Source organism: Parasteatoda tepidariorum, chromosome 2 (genome assembly GCF_043381705.1).
Source record: "Parasteatoda tepidariorum isolate YZ-2023 chromosome 2, CAS_Ptep_4.0, whole genome shotgun sequence".
NCBI classification, from domain to species: Eukaryota; Metazoa; Arthropoda; class Arachnida; order Araneae; family Theridiidae; genus Parasteatoda; species Parasteatoda tepidariorum.
In genome coordinates, this window is record NC_092205.1 from 53,872,253 (window position 1) to 53,877,992 (window position 5,740).

The 5,740-nt window shown below is 27.9% G+C and overlaps 1 long non-coding RNA gene across 1 annotated transcript in view; it reads right to left on the reverse strand.

The window, feature by feature from the left end:
• LOC122270000 (uncharacterized) overlaps positions 1 to 5,446 on the reverse strand; it is a 38,292-nt gene extending 32,846 nt beyond the window's left edge. The window contains exon 1 of the long non-coding RNA XR_011636154.1: positions 5,306 to 5,446. This is a non-coding gene — a long non-coding RNA (uncharacterized lncRNA). The remainder of the gene's footprint in view (positions 1 to 5,305) is intronic.
• Positions 5,447 to 5,740: the final 294 nt, after the last annotated feature.

The window sequence follows — 5,740 nt, forward strand, 5'->3', positions numbered from 1 at the left end:
CACCCTGCTAATAACATGTAGGACCACCTTTAGCCCTCAAAACTGCTAGCACCCGCCGTGGCATTGATTCCACAAGGTGCTGATAGGTAGTCTGAGGTATCTGGTACCAAGCGCTCACCAACTGGTCCTTCAATTTCTTCACATTGCGACGGGGTAGCGTGGCAGCATGAATTTGGTTTTCCAAGTAGGACCACAAATGCTCTATTGGATTAAGGTCAGGTGAATTTGGGGGCCGAGACTTGACTTGAAAGTCACTGGAATGTTCCTCGAACCAATCCATGACGATTCGACCCTTATGACATGGTGAATTATCCTGTCGGTAAACACCATCCCCCGCAGAAAAAACTGTTGCCATGAATGGGTAAACTTGGTCTGCAACTATGTTCAAGTAGCTTACAGACGTCAGGGATTGTTCTATGAGGATTATGGGTCCTAATGGGCCCCATGAAAACATTGTTCCAGGGCGAGAAACCATGAAAACCTGGGCGAGCCCATTGTTATAGATGGAGGGTGGTCATAATGTAATGGCTCTTCGGTAAATATATATATATCTTTGCAATGATTTAAGTTTACAAATCAGTTTTAAGACAAATTACAAAAGACAATTTTTTTTAAACAAAAGTTTGTTCTTCTCGTGATTTGTGCAGTACCAATTTCAAAAAAGTTTGGTTTCCTACTTCAATTTCGGTTCGCGTCTTATCACCGGTTTTTTTTAATACTTTTTCTTAAATCTCTGTTTTTCTTGCAATTAATTTCCTTAGACAAAAATAAAGAAAAAAATCTTAGATTCTCTGAATTTTATTGTTGATAATTATCGATAATTGTTGATAATTAAAAAGTTCCTTTCAAATGAATTTTAATTATTTTCAATTAAATTACCTAAAGCGTTGTTTATAGATATTTAAATAAATTTGAGTGTTTATAGCAACTGTATAAAAATATAACGTACCTAAGCATTACATTTTTATTTTATCGCATAAAATGTTTTCGATAAAAATGCTTCAATTATGCTTTAAAATATTAAAATATTAAATTTAAGTATTAAGTAATTCAAATGCATTTAAAATTAAATAAGACACATCCAAGAGTACCTGAAATTTACAATACAATAATTGAACAATAAAACAAAAACTGGTGCTCAAGGGAATATTTCGAGTTATGAGAACTTTTAAAAATTCCATTACGAGAAAAAGCAACTTTGTCATCGAGAACTAATATTGATGTATAGAATTTTTATAAATTCATAATCTTATAACAAGGTAAGGAAAACTCCGATTTCAATGCGGTTTGTTGCATATTACTTATTAAACTGTGAATTTTTATAATATTAAAAAAAACAAACAAATAATAGACTTTTTTAAGGTTTTTCTCATTATGAAAGTCCAGTGTCCCCTTATAGGTTTAATATATGAGAGTAATACAGAGGATGCTTTATATTGTTTTGAGTTGGAAAACGAGTTGCCTTGTAGAGTGATTTTGATTCATCAATACATCATTACAATGCCATCAAATTGGGTATACATTATAGTCTACTCTGTTTTAAACTTCTAGAAAATAATTCCTCTACTTCTTCATAGATTGGAAAAAAGAAAATAATGTTTAGATTGAGTTCTGGATTTATTGTGTTTAAATATAACTTTAATTATTTTCTCTATAATTAAAAATTCATGAACTTGGTTGGAAAAATTATCCATATAGCTGATGTAACTCTGCCCACTAGATTTTTTTCTATTGAAAACTACCACTAATTTCTGCAAAATTATACCCTTACATGCGCAGAAATGTAAAGTTATTTTTTAGACACTTAAAAACAAAAACATTTTCGCTTTAACAATAACAGTAGTTTAACGTTATCTATAATAAAAAATGAAGAGTTTGTCCGTGTGTGTCCCTCTGATATCTGTAAGCGTCCTGTAATTTCGTCCTGAAATTCGTCCTAGCGTCCTGAAATTTTGACAATACGTGAAAGGGTTAAATTTAGTCCCTGATAGTAAAGCTTGCTTAAAAATTTAAATTATATCGTTCAAAAGAATTTAAATTAGATAGTTTATTTAAATAATGGAATTTATTTGTTGGTTTAGAGTTATAGCTACTGATATAAATGAATGCGATTTTTAAGATAGCTTCAGTAACGTTTGCTTGCTCGTAGCCTTCATAAAACTCAATGATTAACGTAAGCGTGGAAGCATAAGTGGTTTACGTCACCAAATTAGTATTTATCAAGTAATCTGAAAACCACGTGATTATCTTTTTTATAATTATGCTTTTTAACGCATTTCTGAAAAAATAAATAATTTAAAATTTATGTACTGAAAAGCAAACTTAATGGAGAAATGATGCTAATTCATTTAAAAGATGCGTAGTAAACACGATATTACTATTGATGTCTATGATGCTAAATTAATTTTGGTAATAGATAGTTATAGCAAAAGAAAAACTTAAAAAGAAAGACTAATGGAGAAATGCTACTAATTCATTTAGGAAAAAATGCAAAATTTCCGAATTCGTTTAGGATGAACGCATATATAAAACCACTATACTATTATTGACGCCAATGGTGCTTATTTAATTTTGGTAACCTTTCGATATTTTTAATTTTGCCTCTTGATATTTTTGTAAATGGTGCGATTTTAATGTATACCAAATATACTAATATAGTTTAAATTAATTTATTTGGTGCCAAAATCTAATTTAACCGTTAATTGCACGTATTTATAAGTTGCTATTTATGAAGCAATGCAAGATAAAGTACTCTTTGGGAAGAAGAACATGGTTTATGCGAGGTAAAAGAGGCTGTACCAGTCTTACCCTAAGAAGTTTCTGTATTACTGTGGCACACATTCCAACGTTCTATTGCATAACGGTATTAAAATCAAGTCGTTGAACTAATAAGATTCATTGATGATGTTAATAAAGACCTTGAATCGAATTTTAAAGCATTTAATTGCTTGAACCTGATACATCAAAAATCTGATACATCAAAACTAGGTTTCAATTTTGTCAAAATTAACAATATCATTCCCAGAATAAAAATTATATAAAAAAATTGACTTGTTACTACAGTGTTAACTTATTTCCACAGAAAAATCCAACTTTTAAAAATTAATAAGATCTTGCAAAAGACTGGAGCACTCTACATAGAGGGACAGCTGGTGTACTCGTACTTTGATAGTCAGGAACAACCTTTGACAAATAACAAATTAATGAACAAAGCCTTTTTTTATAATATAGGAAAAGGAGAATGGGTTTACTTATATACAAGTACTGCTGTAAGAAAATTGGTTTAAATGCAAAACCTGCATCGTTATTAGTTCCATAATTTATGTGCTACGGACCAAGGTTACAAAGCTGCTGTGATTTATATTGTAAATTTATCTAAGTTGTGATTTATGCGAATATTTATATGGTTACCCATCTTCCCCATTGACCATGCTCATCTTACCCGATGAGTACTCATTTTCTTCACGTTAAAATGAAAACTTTATTTCTCATATTTTTTGGAGCCCAACAATTCGAAATAATAAACGTTGTGTAATTTAGGTAAGTTTACTGGTTCTTTTTTTGTTTTTGTTATATTTCATAAAAATTGATAAAGATATCCAAATATCGATCTTCATTAACCACCTTATTATCATTAGTATAATTATCAATCTTTTATTATAAACTATTACTTAATTTTATTATAAAAACAGCCTGGAGGCTGTTTTTATTTATTTACTAGTATGTAAAAACTCTTACTTTTTTATGCAATATTACTTAAATAACTTTTTTACATGTTTCCGAAAAGTCAAAAATATATTTTAACGAACATATATCCTATTTTCTACAAAATTCTACCAAAATGTTTTTAAATGCTTAGGAAAAAATATTTTGATGAACATTTTTTTCTAGTTGTTAAAGAAATTATAATTTGTTAAATGTCAAAAACTGAACTAAATTTGAAGCAAGTTATAACAAAGCATGAAAATAAATTTTACAGTGTTACAGGTTTATTATTTTACTACGTGCATGCAGATTGCTTTAGATCACATAATTTATGCAAAATACCAAATTTATCTCTTACGTATTGTATCAAAATAAAAGTTTCCTTAAACTAATGTTTCAAATTTAGTTTTTTGGAAAAAAATACTGATTGCAACAACGATAATCAATACACAATATTTTTCAATCTTTAAAATTTTACGTATATTATTATTATTTACTGATTAGTGATGGTTAAATCATGTCATAATCATTATCTATTATAATAAATCTGATAAATATATGCAATAATGTTGAGAATTACGAACAAGCTCTAAGAATTTAAATCTTTCACTCACAAACATGAATTTCTTACAAACTTGTGACTATTAAAAATTTATGTGAAAATGCCCATTAACAATAGTTTAAATAATAATATGGTATTTTCATAATAATAATAACTAATATCAATATATTAAAACAACATTTTAATGATAACAGTAAATAATAAAATTGAGCCCAGGATCTAATAAAGAGGTTTTGAAGGTACCCACAGATCTACAAAAAGCAATATAACTGTGTTTGAGGAAAATGTTTATCTTTTTGTTACTTAATGTTTTATCAGACGTTTAATCTTTTAATGTTTAATCTTTTACGTATTATCAGAAAGCAAGTTTCCTCTAACTAATGTTTTAAATTTAAATTATTGAAAAAATTAATGATTGCCAAAACAGTAATCAATACATAATGTTTTAACTCTTTTAAATTTTTTCTTTTTGGTTCAATCTTTTACTCATATATATGAATTTCTTACAAACTTGTGACTTTTAAAAATTTATGTGAAAATGATCATAAACAATAGTATTAATAATAATATGGTATTATTATTATTATTAATAATAATAATGTGTTTTCAAAATTAGTTTATTGAAAAAAATAATGATTTCCAAAGCAATAATCAATACATTATATTTTAAGTCTTTTAAATTTTACGTATATCATTAATAACTGATTTGTAATCATAGTTTAAATCTATCATAATTATTACTCATAATAATAAATTTGATGAAAATTTGCAATAATGTTGAGATAATGTCATAAATAAAAGTATTCATAATAATACGTAATTATTATTATTAATATTAATTACTATCGCTCGATTGAAAAATATTATTATGATAATAGTAAATAAAAAAATTATAAAATTGAGCAGAGGATCAATTAAAAACTTTTGAAGTTACCCATAGATTGTCAAAAAACATTATGATTGCGTTTGATTTCTTTTCATAGAAAATAAATTATTAATTTTATAGCATAAAATAAATATAACATATTAATGCCTTACCTGAAACTTTTTATTTTGCTTTTATTTTTAATGGAAAAAATGAAACAGACTTCTTAAACTTTCGTTTCTGAAGACATGATCTTGTAGGCAGATCGTCAATAAGGAGATTCCAATGTGGGCGAGATACTATCTACTAAAGACTTTTTTTCAGGTCTTAAGAAAAGCTTATTTCAACCATAGCTCGTCATTTGATAACGCCTTCAATTTCAAAATGATGCCTTTTGATTGGTTCATAAGTTGAGAACGTTGCGTTTTGGTATCTGACGTCACAGGATCAGGAGATGTGGGAGTGGGATAGGAATATGAAGTAACCGAGGATGCTTACTTTTTCCGGAGACAGGGAGAATTTTCCATGCTCTTTCTTAGAATTTCCTGCTTTTCTTGAGAAGTTAGTTTCTTTAAAATTGAAATAATGTCTAATAAAATTTGGAGAAG